The following is a 19,447-nucleotide window of genomic DNA, read 5'->3' as shown; positions in this document are numbered from 1 at the left end:
AGAGTTCTTCATACATTCTGGCTATGAGTCCTTCATCAGATAAATGATTTGCAAATCTTTTCTCCCAAGGTAGAGTATTTTTTAACAATGAAAACTTTATTCTAAAGTGGAGTTTCCTTGTGCAACAGTAACAGGCTAGTCATGATTGACTTTGTTTCAAGGTATTATATAAGTACTTTTAAAATAGTAACTTTTAACTTTTATTTTAGAATACTTGGAAGATGCAGATACGTACAAAACAGGATAGTAAAATTCCAGAGATAATTTTCAGTGAAGAGGGTTGCCTTTTTTTTTTTTTTTTTTTTTTTTCTGACAGCCTTTTGGTTATGTGAACAGATGCAATATAAATTTAAAAGTTTAAAAGTGGGACCACTTAAACATTATAAAGTAATCTCTTATTGCAGCTCTTGGTTGGCAAGCAATAAGACACAAACCTCTCAATGATTTAAGTAGAAAATTAACTTATTAAAAGAACGGTTGGTTATGCCTCGCGTGAGTGACAGACTAGAGTTTTGTCTTCTATCTTCAGGGCAGGGTAGAGCTGGGTATTGGAATTTTATCAAGCGGTGTTTCCCAAGGAGGCACAGAGGAAGGGCCCCTGTCCCCGCACTGGGCGGGAGCCACTTCCCGAAACAGTCCCGGTTCTGCAAGGGCCCGGGAGTTGCTGCCCCCCGAGACCCGTGTGCCTGCCCCGGCGGCGCGGGTCGCGGGGCTCCGCTCTTGCCATCCTCCCTCGGTCTCGGGCCTCCTGCATCGCGGTCGCCAGGCGCGGGCTCGGCGCGGCTGAAAGCGCTCCAACTCCCGCGCTTGCGGCCGCCTCGGGCAGCCCCACCGGGTTAGGGTGGCCCTGCGCTCGGCCCGAGGGCCGCTCCGTGGTGAGGGCTCCTCATCTTCTCCCACCCCGTGATCCGCCTGACGCGCGACGGCCCGAGTTGTCTTTTACTTGCTGCGGCAGCCTCTTTGTCCCGACTCAGGGTCGGGGACACCTCTCGGCCTGGCCTGGCCCTGCCGGTAGCCCTGGGAGTGGGGCCCGGGCCTGGGAGGTTCGCCGGGAAGTGGCGCCGCGCGCGGGGAGCGCAGCGGCCCCGCGGTGGGCTCGCCGTGGCGGACGGGGCGCGCATCCGGGTGAGCGCCGGCGCCCCCGCCTCCCCCGCGCAGCCGCACGGGCCGCCGCCGCCGAGCACGCAGCGCAGGGAAGACCCCGCCCGAGCAGCCTGCGCGGCGGCCCTGCGGCCCGGGCCTGCCGCGCGGAGCAGCTCCGAGCGAGCGGCGGCGGCGGCGGCGGTATGCGGGGCGGCCCGGAGTAGCGCGCCGAGCCCGTGAGGCCGGGCGCGGAGGCGGGGGCGAGCGCGGCGGAGGCGGGGCCCGGGCCGGACCCGCCCGCCCGCCGGGGAGGCCGCCGGCAGTGGCCGAGGAGGCGGCGCGGCGGACGGCGGCCCGAGAGTAGCGCCCGCGCTGCGGCCCGCGGGACCGCGCCGCGACCGCCCGGGCCGGCCCCGAGGAGCGTCTGCCGCCGCCGCCGCGCGCAGAGCGAGGTGAGTGTCCGCCCGCGGCCGGGCCGTCCCGGAGCCGCTGCCGCTCGCGCGGGTCGGAGGTGGAGGAGGAGGCCCCACCGTGGCCGCGTCCCCCGTCCCTTTGTGGCCGGCGCTGCCTGGGGCCGGGGCGCGGGCGCGCTCGGCGCGGGTTCGGGTCTGGGACCCTGGGGCCGTTGGACATGCGGCGTCTCTGGTTGGCAGCTGCGGCGAACAGCGAGTTTCCGTCCTAGTTTGACATTGAGTTAGAACCGTTTTTCTTTAGAAGACGGAAGTTTGTTTTATTGACAAAAATAAAGCTAAATATGGCTTCTGGGTTCGGCCGTGTGGTACTTGGAACCGCGGTGCCAGCCTGACCCTCGCTGCGCGACGGGGGAGGGGAAGACACACCGGCAGCGGGGGAGGGGGCTTCCCCGCCCGCAGCCCCCAAGGAGGACCCGGCCCTGAATTAACAAATGTTTGCGGTTGGGAAGTAGCGGGCTTTAGGTAATGTGGCAGCTTTTCCTAGAAGAATGAATGAATGAGATGTCATTTACTCACCCATAATCAATACCGTGCCCATTTAAACGTTTACCAGGAATTGGGATGATTTGCATTGTCATTGCTTCTCTTATCTGGTCAACCTTGCTAGACGAGGTTCCCTTACCCCCTAGATTTATGACCTTGTCCTCGTTCTCGAAGCCACTGAGCTAACCACCAGTCAACCAAACTCACTTGGCATTTTTTTTTGGTCAAGTGTGAGCAGTAGGCAAAGTAGTCTCTGTGAACTGTTTCTGAAGGGCAGAGAATGTCACTTTGATCATATCTTATGTTTAATACATTGCTTTACAATAATTCGTGTCAAGAACCCTGAGAGGTAGGAAGTCTTTCATTTCACAGATGAAGAAGTGAAGGCCCTAAGAAGTTGCAACTTTTCAAGTCACAAGCTGAGCAGCAGAGTTGGAATTCAAACCTAGACCTTGTTAGTACAGTCCTCTTTACATCACATCTGTGTCCGGACCTGGACTGTACAGCGTGGTAACTACTATCCACATGTGGCTATTAAAATTAAAATTTAAAAATTCAACTCCTCAGTCACACTAGCCACATTTCAAGTGTTCCATAGCTAAATGTGGTTCTCTGCTACAGTTGAACAGCCCTGGTCTAAATCATACATCCATTTATTGTGTAAGTAAATATTTACTGAATGTGATCTGTCTGTGAGGCACAGTTTTAAGTTCTGGCTATATGACAAATAAGGGAGACAAAATGTCCCTGCCCTAATGGAGTTTGCATTTTACATGATCCTGTGAGGATGTTTCCATGATACTCTAGGGCCCTGCTATTCCAAGTGTGGATGGTGTATCAGCAGCATCCCTGTCACCTCACACTCGGTAATGCAGAATGTGAAGCCCCACTCCACATGAACTGAATCAGTATCTTCTTTCCCAAGATTTCAGGTTATTTGTGTGCACTTTGAAACCTGAGAAGCCTTTATTCAGCTTGCTGGTGATAACTGGGTTTAATGACTGCTCTGCTGGTTTGTTTGGTGCCACTTAAGCAGCAGACTACAAAACTCTTGGGAGCACTCACCATTTATGCAAATACTTGTTAAATGCCTGGCTTTCTCAATAGAGTTTAAGCTTTATGAGAGCAGAGATTGTGGCTTCCTTTTCCAGCCATGTATCCCTGGAGACTTTACAGTGCCTGGTAAGCAGTACTTGGTAAATGCTTGTTGAGTAAACGAATGAGTGTGCTAGGAGAGTTAAGCGTGGTCATTAGCTGGGTGTGGTGTCATGGGTCTGTAGTCCTACCTATTCCAGAGTGACAGAGTGAGACCCTGTCTCAAAAAAACTGAAAACCCAACAACAACAACAAAACTGGTTGTTAATCCCAAGCAGTTACAGGCAAGGTAATTCTTATGGCATCAGGTGAGAGCATGGGACCAGAGTCAAAATGAAGATATATCTGTAAGTAACTTCTCAGTGGGACGCTCCAGCTACTCTGAGTTTTGCTCCTGGCTCACTTACATGCCCTATCCCTCTTTTTAATAATATAAAATAACTCTAATAATTTTGAATCTTAATAATACAGTAGTGTTTCATATAGTTTATTTTTTTAGTTAAATTCCAGACATTATTTGGATTTCACCAGTTTTTCCATTAATATCTTCTTTCTGTTCCAGGATCCAGTCCAGTGTACTACATTGTATTTAGATGTCATGTTTCTTTAATAATTTGGTTTGTGATAGTTTCTCGGTCTTGTCTGGTTTTGCATAACTTTGTTAGTTTTGATACTGTCCTGGCTTTCCTTGATGGACAGCTTTCCATACTCAGGAAAGGTCACAGCCAGGTTGACCGTTTTTGCTTTTACTTATTTATTTATGTAATACCTCTATCCTGCTAATGTAACGTACAACTTTGGTGCTTTGTTTTCAGTAACACATTTCTTGGATACAGTTCCTAATTGGTTGAGATTCAGAAGAGAGTTATACCATTGCAGTTATGTACCGAGTTTTATTTTTCTGATGGGTTAAGAGCTAGGCTGAGGTAGAGGAGGAAGGAAAGAGGGAAGATCCATTAAAAAGATCAGTTAGAAGAGGCAGTTAGGCAAAGAGGGACCAAGGCAAAGGAAGTGACAGATAAGGAAGAGGAGTGCATCAGCTTCGTAGAAGAGAATTAGGAGTGAATACTTACTGTTCATTCATTTATTCAATTAATATTTGAGTTAGCAGTCCCCAGTCTCTTTGGCATCAGGGACCAGTTTCATGGAAGACAATTTTTCCACGGCCCAGGTTGGGGGCCAGGGAATGGTTTCAAGATGAAACTGTTTCATCTCAGATCATCAGGCGTTAGATTCTCATAAGGCTTGTGCAACATAGATCCCTCACATGTGCAGGTCACAATATGGTTTGCACTATGAGAATTTAATGCCACTGCTTATCTGACAGGAAGGAGGTGGAGCTCAGGCAGTAATGCTTGCTCACCCATTGCTCACCTCCTGCTGTGTGGCCAGGTTCTTAACAGGCCACAGACTGGTACTGGTTTATGGCCTGGGGGTTGGAGACCCTGTATTAAGTAATTATGTGTGCCATACCCAGTGCTGTAGTCTCAAAATAACTGGGGAATGGACAGCATGAAACAAAAAACCATGCAAATAAGTACATAAATACAATTTGTGATGAGTGCTATACAGAAAAAGTAAAGGATGCTGGAGAGATTGTAGGTAGGGGGAACTTCAGGTTGGCGACTTGGGGAGGAGGGCTTCTCTGGATATGTAACATTTATACTCCTGCACCTGGCTTTTGGGTACCCTTCAGAATTATCCCCATACTTCTTATCCCATTTTTTCTGTTATTTCACAATTCCGTAAACATGCCTCTTTCTTCATATGCACTTTGCTTATTTCTGGCTGTGTACCTTTTGGTGTGATTTATTCTCCTTCCCAAGACGTCCCCTTCTCCACCTCCACTTGTGGAAGTGCTGCCTGTTTTTCGTAGATTTACTCAAGGCCTTTCTCCTTGATGAAGTTATTCACTGTTGATTTATGCCTCTTGAGTGTATGGTGTTTGAGGGTAGGGATGATAGTTTATATTTATATCTGCGTGTCCTCATTTAGTCCTTATTTACCCGATTGCTCCCAATGGTATCATCTTGTAAAGCTATAGTGCAATTTTCAGACCCATGATAGTGACACTGAGACAGTCAAGATACAGAAAATTTCCATGGCCACAAGATTTCCTTATGTTCTTTTGTAGCCACACCTACTACCCTTTTGCTTCCATCCCCTCCTTAAACCCTGACAGTTACTAATTTGTTCATTTCTATAATTTTGCCATGTTAAGAATGTTTTGTAAATTGAATAATAAGTGTCTTTTGGAATTGACTTTATTCACTCAGCATAATTGTCTGGAGATTCATCCAGTTTGTTGCATGTATCAGTAGTGACTCTCTTTTCATTGCTAAGTAGTGTTCCATAGTATGAGTATACTTTTATGGATCGTTGAACCATTTACCTGTTGAACATCTGGTTGTTTCTAGTTTTGGGGTATTGCAAATAAAGCTGCTGTAAGCTTTTGTGTATAGGTTTTTGTGTGAACAGAGTCTTTATTTCTATGGGATATACGCCCAGGAGTACAGTTACTGGGGTGTGTGGTAGTTGCATGTTTAGTTTTTTAAAAAAAACTGGTGAACTGTTTTGTAAAATGTTCTAGCATGGCTGGAACATCCGAAAGTGCTTGGATTACAGGCATGAGCCACCGTGCCTGGCCTGTCACTATTATTTTAGCCATTCTGATAGGTGTGTAGGGATGTCTCATTGTGGTTTTAACATGCATTTCTCTAAAGGCTAATGATGTTGAACACTTTTCATGTGCTTATTTGTCATCTGTATATTTTCTTCAGGGAACTATTTTCTGTTCATTTTCTAATTGGATTGTTTGTCCTTTTTACTATTAAATTTTGGGAGTTCTTTATTCTTTGTATATTCTAAATACTGGTCCTTTGCTAGATATATGGTTTATCTGTAGCTTGTCTTTTCATCCTCTTAATAGGTCTTTTGCAGAGCAAAAGTTTTTAATTTGTTAAGGTCCAGTTTCTCAATTTATTCTTTTATGGATCATTCTTTTTGGTGTCAGTTTTAGAAACTCTTTGCCTAGCCCTAGATCCTGAAGATTTTTCTCTTGTGCTTTTTTTCCCTAATAGTTTTGTGATTTTATATGATCCATTTGATGAAGCTGAGATTTAGGTCAAAATTCTGTGTGTGTTTATGTGTGTGTCTGTGGATGTCCAGTTACTTCAGCATCATTCCTTGAACAGGCATTGAATTGCCTTTGTATTTTTGTCAAAAAGCATTTGGAGCTGGGAGTGGTGGGCATAGGCCTGTAGTGTCAGCTACTGGGAGGCTGAGGTGGGAGGATCACTTGAACCCAGGAGTTTGAGGTTGTAATGAGCTGTGATTGTGCCACTGCATGCCATCCTGGGTGACAGAGTGAGACCCTGTCTCTAAAAGAAAAAAAATCAGTTGGGCATATTTGTAAGAGTCTGTTTCTGGGTTCTCTAATCCTGTTCCATTAATCTATGTCTCTGTCCCTCTGCCAACATCACACAGTTTTGGTTACTGTAGCGCTATGAAAATCTTGCCATGGGGTAGACTGATTCCTCCTACACTTTTTTTTCCCCAGTTATTTTAGCTGTTCTAGTTCCTTTGCTTTTCCATATAAATTGTAGAATAATCTTGTTTATATCTGCAAAAAAAAATCTTTCTGGGCTTTTGACAGAAATTGCAGTAGACCTGTATCAGTATGGGGAAATTTGATGTCTTTACTATGTATGTTGCATTTTTCAATCTGTGAACTCCAGGTTGTTTCTCCGTTTATTTAGATCCTTGATTTCTTTCATCAGCATTATGTAGTTGTATCATGCAAGTCCTGTACATATGTTTTGTTAGATTTTATTGGATTTGTTTTGTTATATTTGTATGTAAATATTTCTTTTTATATTTTAGCAGTTGTAAATGTATTTTTAATTTTGGTGTCCATGTATTCATTGCTAGTATGTAGAAATATAATTAACTTTCATATGTTGATTTTGTATTCTACAATCATGCTGAGTCTACTTATTAGTTCTAGGAGTTGTTTTGGAGATTCCTTGGGATTTTTTTATGCAGACTACCATGTTACCTGCAAAAAGGGACAGTTTTATTTTTTTCCTTTGTAATCTGCATACTTTTTCTTGCCTTTTCTTGCCTTATTGCACTGGCTGAAATATCAGCACTGTGATGAATAAAAATGGTGAGAAAGGACAGTCTTTCTGATCTTAGGGGGAAGCATTCATTCAGTTTTTATTAAGTATAACGTTAACTATAGGATTTTCATGGATGCTGTTTATAAAGTTAGGGAAGTTCCTCTCTGTTCCTGTCTTTCTGAGAGTTTTTATCGTAAGTGAGCATTGAATTTTTTTGTGTTTTTTGTTGATCTGATCATGTGATTTTTTCTTCTTTAGCCTGTTGATATGGTGCATTGTATTGATTGATTTTTAAATATTGAGCCAGCCTTACATCCATGGTGTGAAACTTGGTCACATTATAACACTTTTTGTGCATATATTGCTGAATTCTATTTACTAATATTTTGTTATGGAATTTTGCACTTAGATTCATGGGGGCATTTAGCAATGTTTCCCTATCAGCACTGTTTTCTTTGTGTTCCACAAACTTTTACTTGTTTTTATTTTCATTCAATTAAATGTCTATTTTTATTTATCTTGTGACTTCCACTTTGACCCATGGATTATGTTGAAGCAGGCTGTTAAGACTCCAAGTATTAGGAAATTTTCCTGTCATCCTCTGTTTTTAGTTTCTAGTTTTCTTCCATTTTGGTTGGAGAGCACACTCTGTGATTTCAGTTCTTTTAAATTTATTGGGGTTTGTTTTATGGCCCAGAACATGGTCTGTCTGTGGGCCCCTGAATGAAATATGTTTTCTGCTCCTATTTGGTGTATGTTTTAAAAGTGCCAGTTACATCCTATTGGTTGATGGTGCTGTTGAATTCTATGTCTTTGCTTGTTTTTGTCTAGACATTTCTATTAACTGTGGAGAGAGAAGGCCAGTTATTTTCTCTGGGTATGGGATTCTGTATTGATAGTTCTTTCAGTGCTTGAAAAAGTTATACTACTTTTTTCTGGCTTCCATGTTTTCTGAGAAGAAATCCACTGTCATTCTAATCATTTTTTCTCTATAGAAAGAAATCATTTTTCTCTCACTGTTCTCAGGATTTTTTTCTTCATCTTTAGTTTTTGAAAGTTTCACTATGATACATTTTGGTATGGATTTCTTTGGGTTTATACTACTTGGGGTTCACTCAGATTCCTGATTCTGTTAAGTTTTTGTCACTTGCCCAATTTAGAAAGTTTTCACCATTTTTTTGAATATTTTTTCAGCCTGCTCTCTTTCTCCTCTTCTTTCAAGACTCTAATGACTGTAATGTCTGATCTTTTGTTATGATTCCACAGGTTTTTGAGGCTTTGTCAATTTTTCTTTAGTCCAGTTCTCTCTTATTCATATTGAGCTCTGTCTTCCAGTGACTTCCCTGTGTCTTTCCCTCTTGTTCTGCTGCTAAGTCTAAGCTTTTTATTTTGGTATTTTTCAGATCTAAAATTTGCTTTAGGTTTTCCTTCATCTCTTTGTTGAGACTGTTTATTTGTTTTTTTTTTTTTTTTTTTTTTGCTTTTGTTGCCCAGGCTGGTGTGCAATGGAGCGATCTTGGCTCACCACAATCTCTGCCTCCTGGGTTCAAGTGATTCTTCTGCCTCAGCCTCCTGAGTAGCTGGGATTACAGGCATGTGCCACCACACCCAGCTAATTTTGTATTTTTATTAGAGACAGGGTTTCACCATGTTGGCCAGGCTGGTCTCGAACTCCTGACCTCAGGTGATCCACCTGCCTTTGTCTCCCAAAGTGCTGGGATTACACGTGTGAGCCACTGCGCCCAGCCATATTTATTTATTCTTAATTTGTTTCAAGCATGCTTGTAATTATTGAAGCATGTCTATCACAGCTGCTTTAAAATTGTTGTCAGAGTTCTAACATTTCTCATCTTGGTGTTGCTGTCTCCTGATGTCCTTTTCATTCAGTTTGAATTCATCCTGGTTCTTAGTATGATGAGTGATTTTTTAAATTAAAACCTGAATGTTTTTAAATTATGCCATGAGATTCTGGATCTTATTTAAGCCTTCTGTTTTAGCTGGCTTTGTTTTGATACCACTCTGGCAGGGGAAAGTTGGCAGGGGAGGGCATGTGGCACTGTCCAGTGATCACCAGGAGAAATTGGAAGTACAGACTCCCCTCTTGGCCTTTCTTGACCCAAGAGGTACAGTATCTTTTTTCCACCAGGTGGAAGTAGAGATTCAGGATGTCCAGAGAGAGGGTGTGTGGAAGCGTGCCTTGTTACCAGCTGATGTAAATGAAAGCTTGGGCTCCTTACTTTGCCTTCTCAACACCACCTTGGTGTGTGGGAGGTGGGTGCCTTATTATAACCCAGTGAGTATGCGAAGTCTAGGGTACTCAGCTGATCTTTGTTGGTCCGGGTCGGGGTAGGGCCACAGTTCTCTCTCTGTCTCGGTAGGATGTCCCTTTCTTGGTCTTTTGGCTTTTTATTTTGCCCTCTCTGCTCCTGTTAATGTTTCCAGGTTTCAGGTTGCTGCCGTTTTCAACTCCAGAAATCTGGGATATGTGTGTCAAAAATAAGTCTCAGGGAACTCACCATATTATTGTTCCTTGCAGCCTGAGGTCCCTAGCTAGTCTGCCTCCTCCTCTCCACAGTTAAGAATCTTCTAATGTTTGTTTTATATGTAATGTTCAGTTTTCAGATGTACTTAGTGGGAGGAATAGGGAAAATACATCTGCTTCGTCTTTCTGGAATCGAATATCCCTGAAGGATCAGTTTTTAACATTACTTCTTTTCATGGGCTGATGTTTTCCTAATATATGTAAAATATGAATTGCAAGAAAAATGAAATTAAAAATGGCAATATATAATTTCCATTTCAAAAATTATTGGATTCAGTAGATGTAACATTTCTCTGTTATACTGTTACCAAAGTTTCTAAATGCTTACTCCTCACCCTCTCTCCTTAACCTTCTCATGGACTAGGTGGATGCCAGTTTACCTTCTAGGGACTAGACTTTGGCTAGCACTGCCTGGAATGTTACTGCTCAATTCTTTTTAAAATGATAAACCAGTGATTAGCCATTCAGTTTGAACTTCTCTGTTGTTTTCCATGGATTTTTGTAGGGACACCTTCAATGTGAAGCCCATTTTAGTCCTTAATGTGAAGGGATGTTTGATATTGTTTTGAGGGCAGAAGTAGCAGCAGTAATGAGAGTTAAGAGTACATCTGTGATTTCAGGTGATCCATTTGTTCTTCAGTGTTTAGAATTCTTGCAAATTTTTACAAATTATAAAATAAATTCTTAGAAATTGTTATAAGACTCTTTTAAATCCTTCATTGTAATTTATGACTTCTAATGTTAGAGAACATATGACTTGTTTTGGCTCTGTAAAGATGTTAAGTATTGGCTTCCAGTATGTTATCTTTTGATTGACATCCTTGAGTATAGGACAAAGTTCTATGGGAACCAGGAAGTGTTTGAAGACAGTTCTTTAGGTTTAAGCGTCATGATTCTTGCTAGATATTTATGTCTTCGGAAGTTATAACTTCTTTCTCATTGAAAAAAGAATATATTTTAAAGTATCAGTTCATTTGTAGAAAGGAGTAAAATTTGCATTGTGTGGTAGAGACACACATTAAGTTATTGGATTTTCCTTTGGAAACTACACATTATGTTTTATAATTTATTGTTTTCTTTCAGGTTAAAGAGTGGGAGAAATTTTCTGGGAGTATTGAAACTCTCATTTTCCATTCCTGGGAATTAGTGAGTTAGCAGTAAACACTTGACTAACATTTACAGGTCCCCATGCGTGGCAGCAACTATAAAAAAGGTAGGAAGGCAGCACTGTCATAGTGAGAGGCCTGGTGCTTTGGAGATTGAAACCCATATTCTGTTCATATTAGGACTGTAGAATTCATTTTAATTTAAGTGTTTCCATGCAAAGGGAACACTATCTGAAGTAATAGGACTGATATAGGGAGAGTAGCCATGAGAGTTTCAACTTTTACTTAGACTGGGGGCAGAAGATGACTAAAACAGCTGTGCCACTGGGTATAGAAAATTACAGTAACATGGTCTCTGATCTGAAACCTGTGAGGGGAATGAGAAAGTAGAGGGAAGAAAAAGGTGGTTAATTTAGACTGAGAGTCTTTGAAGAGGGCTGGAAATCCTTTGATGAGCAACCTCTGGGGCATTTCAGTGCATGAGATGTATACATACTCCTGGAGAGAAAGAACCTTTGTGGCAGAAACTTTTCACTGGAAATGCTTTGAGGAGGGGATGCAACACTGGCAGCTTATCAGCTGGTCCTTACGCTGTGGTCCTGCCTCAGAAGGGAAAGTCTGATGAATACTAGGGTAATAGTAAGTTGGTTCAGACAGACGTGAATGTAGGCTATTGATAATTGGAGATGAGGAAGCAAAACACAAATAAATCACAATTTAAAATACCTCTGGCCACATACCAACCACAATTCTAAGTGCTTTACTTATATTAATTCATTTGCTCTTTCTAACAAAAGTAAACGGCACTGAGAAGATAAGTAGTAAAGCTGGGCAGGTAAACCTGTCCCCATGTTTGTGCATTTAATTTGGCAGTCTGGCTCCAGAGATTTTGGTCTTAACCACCTAACTAGACTACCTTGTTTGGATATTTTGGGCAAGATTGAGAGGGGCTTTGAATACCAACAAGAAGATTATGGATGTTCTTTGGAATGCAGGAGGGAGCTGTTGAAGGATTTTGATGAGGGCATTGATTGACACAATCAGAATTAAGCTTTAACATACATGTAGGTGAGTGAGTGTTATTTCAAAAGACTACAGGTAGGAAATGAGTCTAGTGCACTAGCTCACATGACTTTGTATGCTGGAACATACAGGTGCATTTTTAGAAATGGAATCAGATGGTCTCGTCAGTGGGTGAAGGAAAAATAAGTCAGTCACTTGATTTGTAAGGGATGTCACCATTAACAGCAATGGAAAAAAAGCAGTTTGAGAATAATCTGTGTGTCTTGGAACATGTCCAGTTGCAGGTGTCAGAGAAGGATTCCAGGTGGAACTGTCCTGCAGCCATCATAGTTGAAGGACTGCATCTTGTTGGGAGAGGTCAGGTCTGGAGGTACAGATGAGCGTCATCAGCATTGAAATGATGAAAACAGGGAGTGGTAGAATGGGCTGAGGAATAAACCTGAGGGGATGCTTACAGTTATGGGTTCAGAGGAGGAATGTGACTTTTACATCCTCATTGGGCAAATATGTACTGAGTATCTCTGCTTGTGCCAGTCACCGTGACTGCAATGAGGACTAAACAGACATGGATCCTGTCTTTGTTGATCAGACAATTTAATGAGGAAGATAAAAATAGAGACAATTAAGTAAACAATGGGAGAAACGACATTTCAGCTGAGACACAGAGGTCAAAAAGATTTTAATAATACAAAAAGTGTGGGCAAGACGATTCTGGTAGAAAAGACTGGTATGCACAGAGACTGTGTAGCAAAGATAACTCATTCAGTTTAAGGAACTGAAATTTCAGTGTGGCTGAAGAGCCATTGGTGCAAGGGATGGGGGGTGAGGTGAAGGTAGAAAAATTAGCATGGGATAGCTGATGCAAGACCTCATTCTCAGTGCTTTGAAAGGTTTTGAGTAGGGAGAACTCTGCTTCTGATTTTAAGCAGATCACCCCTGCTACAGTGTGGAGAATGGATTTGGGTGGGATGGGTAAAGGGGAGGCATGGAGATCAGTTGGGAGGCTCTTGCAGGAGGCCTAGACTAAATGGCAGTAGTGAATATGTCTGAGGCTGGGGATCAGGCTCTAGTGTTTATCTCAAGCAAGCTCCTCTGGCCTTCACCATAGTATCTCTGTTTTCCTTTATCATTGTATGTATCATGTTACCACTCTCTGTTTATTCCTGTCCCTTTTAGACTATGAATCTCTTAGGTAAGGGTAGGGACCTTCTCTTACTGGTCTGCCTACCACCTGAAAAGCGATCAGTAAATGGTGAATAAATCAATGTACTTGTCTTCATACTGAGGTCGTTTTCCTATTGTTTTTTTTCCTTGAGAGGAGCTCCAAGACATGGAAGGCTGTGGGTAGGGTTCCACGGGAGAAGGAGTGTGCTGCATATCTGGGGCCTGTGAGGAGGAAGCACTGAAGAAATCCGTGTGGCATGCAGCGGTGTTTTCAGGTGTTGAACTGTAGGGAGGTTTACGTGGTTTCCTCACTAGAAGGATTAGCGAGGGCAGAGTTGGGAAAGCTAATAGAGGAGGCCTTATAAAGAAGACAGTTGTTGATGTCCAGTGCTGTTGAACAGGCAGGAAGGTGAAAGGATTTCTTATTCTTTCTCTGCTGTCTGTAGTTTTAGCAGAGGGGGAAGAGCAGAAATCTATTACCAGGGGATAGGAGTGAGTGCATGGTGACATAGTGGTGACAGCAAATGTAGACCATTCCTTGAGGAGATGTTTTAGAGAGGAGAAAGGAGGAGGTTGTAGCTTGCATTTGGGGTAGTTGAGGCAAATGGTTTTTAGGATAGGAAGGAGCAGAACATATTATTTATAGGTAGTAGGTTATGTTGAGTCAGGGCAGTCAGGTGTATGAGAGTCACTGAGGGGTGACAGGGGACAAGGAAAGTCAACTGTGGTGACTGGAGATGGCAAGCACTCCATTGCAAGGGGGCAGCTAATCAGCTACTAGGATTTTGTTATTTGGGTGGCTCACTCAGTGATGGCAGATTATTATTATTATTTTTGAGACGGAGTCTATCTCTGTTGCCCAGGCTGGAGTGCAGTGGTGCGATCTCAGCTCGCTGCAACTTCCGCCTCCCAGGTTCAAGTGATTCTCCTGCCTTAGCCTCCTGAGTAGCTGGGATTATAGGTGCCCACCACCATGCCCAGCTAATTTTTGTACTTTTTAGTAGAGATGGGGTTTCACTGTGCTGGCCAGGCTAGTCTCGAACTTCTAACCTGTGATCCACCCACCTCGGCCTCCCAAAGTGCTGGGATTACAAGCATGAGCCAGCGAGCCTGGCCGATTATTATTTTTTTTAAACTAGAGAAGCTAGAATACAAGTGTCTCTCTCTCTCTCTCTCTCTCTCAAGCTAGAATACAAGTCTCTCTCTCTCTCTCTCTCTCTTTTTTTTTTTTTTTTTTTTTTTTTTAAGATGGAGTCTTGCTCTATCTCCCAGGCTGGAGTGCAGTGGTGTGATGGTGCGATCTTGGCTCACTGCAACCTCTGCCTCCCGGGTTCAAACAATTCTCCTGTCTCAGCCTCCCGAGTAGCTGGAACTACAAGGCATGCGCCATCACGCCTGGCTAATTTTTGTGTTTTTAGTGGAGATGGGGTTTTATCACGTTGGTCAGGCTAGTCTTGAACTCCTGACCTCAAGTGATCTACCTACTTTGGCCTCCCAAAGTGTTGGGATTACAGGAGTGAGTCACTAGTCACTGTGCCTAGCCTGTACTACAGATTTTGATTTTTCAAGTACAATGTCCTCATTTTTAAATCTTGGCAGTTAAATCAGTTTTTAAATCTTTTTGCAGGGGAGCAGAAGTAGGGGACAAAACCCTCATCTCTGGCATAACATTGCCTGAAAGTTATCTTGGGAGAAGGGGCTGGTGGCTCTGGTTGGCAAAGGTGAAAGAGGAGAGGAGCTATTTGTGGAGCAAGGCTTCCAAGACTTTGTAAAGGACTGTGCAGGTAAAGAGTATTATTCATTAAAAGGAGAAAAAACTAAGAAGAACAAGGGAATGTGAGGTAAAAGTGAGGTAGAAGGAACTTGAGTCTGAGGAGGTAGGATTTCTTTCTCTGTAGAGAGACAAGGATTATGTTGGCTGGTCTGTGAGGGTGTGCACAAGGGAAGGTAGAGAGTGAGAGAAGGTATCCAGGAGAGGAGCTGTAAAGAATACTACTAAGGCTTCGTCTGGCTAGTTAGCATAGGTTTACAGGGGACTCTGCCAATGTTTCAGAACTTTCTAATGTCACTACCCTAGAAGTTAAAGTGGAGAAAGTAAAGAGTAGAACTTATCTAGGGTTAGAGATTGTATGTATGGCTGAAAGCTCCAATGAAGTGAGGGACTTTTTTTGTGTGTTAAGGAGTACATAATTACAAAGGTAATATGACTTCTGTGTTGGAAGCTGAGCACATGAAACTAGAAGCCTGTTTAAGTGTACTAGGAGGCAACTTCCTGCAGACAGAGAAGAGCAAGTTTGGCAGGGACGAGGGAACCCAAGCCTCAGTGGTCAGGAGACCATGGTGGCAAGGTATTTTATGTCTAGGTTTTGATTACTATGGCTTTCTAACGTATTTTGAAGTCAGGTAGTGTGATGCCTACAGCTTTAGTTTTTTTACTTGGGATTGCTATGGCTATTTGGGGTCTTTTGTGGTTCCAATTTAGGATTGCCTTTTCTATTTCTGTGAAGAATGTCCTTGGTATTTTGATAGGGATGCACTGAATCTGTAGATCACATTAATAGTATGAACATTTTCACAATATTAGTTATTCCAATTCATGAGCATGGGATATTTTCCCATTTTTAAAATGTCCTCTTTCTTTCATCAGTGTTTTATAGTTTTCCTTGTAGATTTATAAATTTATTCCTAGGGATTTAATTTTTTTTGTATTTAATAGCTATTGTAAATGGGATTGCTTTCTTAATTTCTTTTTCATTTTGTTTGATGTTGGTGTGTATTAATGTTGATGTTGGTGTGTATTCTGCAACTTTACTGGATTTGATGATCAGTTCTAATAGTTTGCCAATGGAGTTGTAGGGTTTTCTAAATGTAATGCCATGTTGTTGCAAACAAGGATAATTTGACTGCCTTCTTTCCAATTTGGATGCCCTTTATTTCTTTCTCTTTTCTAGTTGCTCTGGGTAGGACTTCTAGTACTGTTTTGAAGAGAAAATGGTGAATCCTTATCTTGTTCCAGATCTTAGGTGAAAGGCTTTCAATTTTTTCCCATTCAGTACAATGTTAGCTGCGGGTTTGTCACTTATGGCCTTTATATTTTGGGGGTATAATCCTTCTATACCATTAACATTCTACTATGTGATGTGTCAGGTTTATTGATTTGCATATATTGAGCTATTCTTGCTCACTGGGAAGAATCTCACTTGATCATGCTGAATCTTTTTTTAATATGTTGTTCAAGTTGGTTTGCTAGCATTTTCTTGAGGATGTTTGCATATATGTTAATCAGGGATATTGACCTGTCGTTTTCTTTTTTTTGTGTCCTTGTCTGCTTTTGGTATACGAGTAATGCTGGCCTAATAGAATGAGTTTGGAAATATTTCCTTCCTTCAGTTTACTTTACTTTTTTGGAATAGTTTGAGTAGAATTGGCGTTAGTTCATCTTTAAATGTTGGATAGAATTCAGCAGTGAAGCCTTCCTGGGCTTTTCTTTGATGGGAGACTTTTATTACAGATTTAATCTTGTTACTTGTGATTGGTCTGTTCAGGTTTTCTATTTCTTTATGTTTTGATTTTGATAGGTCTTAGGTGTTGGAAGAATTTATCCCTTTCTTCTTGGTTTTCCAACTTTTTGGTATATAGTTCATAATAGTCTCTAATGATCCTCTGTATTTCTGTGGTATCATTTGTTAATGTCTCCTTTTTCAGTTTTGATTTTATTTATGTAGGCCCTCTCTCTTTTTTTTCTTATTCTACCTAAGGGTTTGTTCATTTTATTAATCTTTTCAAAAAACAACTTTTTGTTTTGTTGATCTTTTATATTTTTTGGTCTCAATTTACTTTTCCTGTTATTTATTATTTTTTCCTCCTATTAATTTGGGTTTTTTGTTCTTGCTTTTCTAGTTACTTCAGGAGTATTGTTAGGTTGTTTATTTGAAATCTGTTTTGATGTAGATGTTTGTTACTATAAATTTCCCTCTTAGAAATACTTTTGCTTTATCCCATAGATTTTGATATGTTGTGTATTCTCCTTACTGATTTCTAGTTTCACTTCATCATGGTCAGAAAAGATACTGGATATAATTTTGACTGATTTGAATTAGTTGAGGCTTGTTTTGTGGCCTGCCAGATGGTCTATCCTTGAGAATGTTCCATGTGCTGGCGAAAAGCATATGTATTCTGCAGCCGTTACATGTTCAGTAAATGTGAGTTAGGTCCATTTGATCTGGTGTGATCTATATTGTCTATGTCTTAACAGGTTGCTGTAGTTTCTATTTTTGATAGATTTGCCTTTTAGTCATTGTTCTAGTGATCTGAATAGATTATACATTGCAATTACAGTATTGAGTATTCTGAATTTGTCCGCATACTTTTACCAGTGAGCTTTATACCTTCAAATGTTTCCTTTTTACACATCAGCATCCTTTTCTTTCAGATTGAAGAACTCCCTTTAGCATTTGTTATGAGTCAGGTCTAGTAGTGCTAAATAGCTTTAGTTTTTGTCTAGGAAATACTTGATCTCCCCTTCATGTCTGGAGGAAAGCTTTGCTGTGTTGTCTCAGTTGGTAATTTATTTTAGCACTTTGAATATATTGTCGCACTCCCTTTTGGCTTGCATGGCTTCTGCTGAAGTCTTTTGCCAGATGAATTAGCGCTTCTTTGCATGTCATTTGCTTCTTTGCTTCTTTTCTCTTGCTGCTTTTCGGATCCTCTTTTTGTCCTTGACCTTAGAGAGTTTGATCATTATATCTTGGGGTAGTGTTATTTGGGTTGAATTGTTTGGTGATCTCTGACCTTCTTGTATCTGGATATTTATATTTTTCTCTAGGTTTGGAAAGTTTTCTGTTATTTCTTTGAATAAGCTTTCTACCCCCATTCTTTCTCAACTCCCAGTTGAACACCAATGACTCTTAGATATTCTGTTTGAAGTTATTCTGTATATCTTGTAGGTGTTTTTGTTCCTTTTTATTCTTCTTTCCCCTCCTCTGACAGAATTTTCCAGTATCTTGTCTTTGAGCTCACTGATTGTTCTCCTTGATCCATTCTGCTGTTGAGACTCTCTAATGCATTTTTCAGTTTAGCAAATGTATTTCTCAGTTCCAGCATTTCTGTTTGATGTTTTAAAAAACATTTCAATCTTTGGTAGATTTCTTTGATAAATTTCTGAATTGTTTATCTGTGTTACCTTGGAGCTTGTTGATTTTCCTTATCGTTGTTATTTTGAATTCTTGATCTGAGAGCTCACACATTGCTGTCTACTTAGGGTTGGCCTCTGGCTCCTTGCTTTGTCCTTCTGGGAAGGTTATAATTCCCTGTTTGGTGTTTCTTGTGGATGTATGTCTATGACTTCACATTGAAGGATTAGTTTTTTATTTCAGTGTTCACTGTATGTCTTGTCTTTCTAGAGTATATTTGCTTAGGGGTTCTTTGCAGTTGACTATAATTTTCATTAATCGTAAATCGCTGTCTCCTTTTTGGCACTAGATGGTGCCTTAAGCCTAGGATTTCCTTGGCTTTTGCAATACTCAGAGCACTGCCTGTCTCAGATGGGGGTGCAAGGGTTTTTCTCCTTATAACCTTCCTGTGGGTTGAGGCAAGAACAGGGAACCCAAGCTGGTGGAGAAGCTGGCCTTTCACCTTGATCTCACTTTTTCCAGTATGGAAATTGTGAGACAGGGAGGAATTTTCCATGTGCAGTGCCTAGCAGATTGTGGGAGGGGTTTCATGGACAGAGAAGTCTGTTTCTCTTACTGTCTGTCTGGAGTTTTTCTACTACTCTGTGACCCTGGAGACCTTCCTAGCCTCAAATTCAAGTTGTGGGATATTGCTGGTGATATTCTTGGGACTGAATATTTGCTGCAATTTTGGTAACATCACTTCCTCTGTACCTATTTTTAAATGGTAGCATCATGTGTCTATGACACACACACGTTAATTTGTTTTGAAAGTATTAATGAGGCATTCCTTACCTTCCCAACACTTGTGGACTGTAGATTAGGAATCCCTGGCTGTCCACATAGTGGCATATAGTTATCTTCCAATCATGACCTCTCTTCCCCACCGTGTGGCAATTATTGGTGGACCCTAAGTGACCCTGGTGGACCATGGAGCGCCATCCCTCTACAAGTAAGCCAACTCTGAACTTCATCCTCCCCCAGAACTAATAGTTATGTGAGCTAGTAAGTTTCCTCATGTTTAAGCAGTTTGAAGTGGAATTTCTGTTGTCATACAGCTAAAGACATCTCAATTGATGTAATAATGCAGAATTATAATGTAAAGAAATAAGAGGATTTTTCTCTATTTTTTTCTTTCCAACTTTTAGGTGTGGGGGTACATGTGCAGGTTTTTTACATGGGTAAC

General features: G+C 41.5%; 1 protein-coding gene across 1 annotated transcript in view; it reads left to right on the top strand.

Annotated features, from left to right (window-relative positions):
- Window positions 1–1,519: 1,519 nt before the first annotated feature.
- GALNT1 (polypeptide N-acetylgalactosaminyltransferase 1) overlaps window positions 1,520–19,447 on the top strand; it is a 130,625-nt gene continuing 112,697 nt past the window's right edge. The window contains exon 1 of the mRNA XM_064379267.1: window positions 1,520–1,535. The gene's annotated coding sequence lies outside the window, so the exon portion shown is untranslated. The remainder of the gene's footprint in view (window positions 1,536–19,447) is intronic.

Source organism: Aotus nancymaae, unplaced genomic scaffold, assembly GCF_030222135.1.
Source record: "Aotus nancymaae isolate 86718 unplaced genomic scaffold, 86718_ANA_hifiasm-v0.15.2.pri h1tg000020l, whole genome shotgun sequence".
NCBI classification, from domain to species: domain Eukaryota; kingdom Metazoa; phylum Chordata; class Mammalia; order Primates; family Aotidae; genus Aotus; species Aotus nancymaae.
Note: the sequence above shows the minus strand (reverse complement) of the source record. Positions and strands in the feature narration are given on the sequence as shown.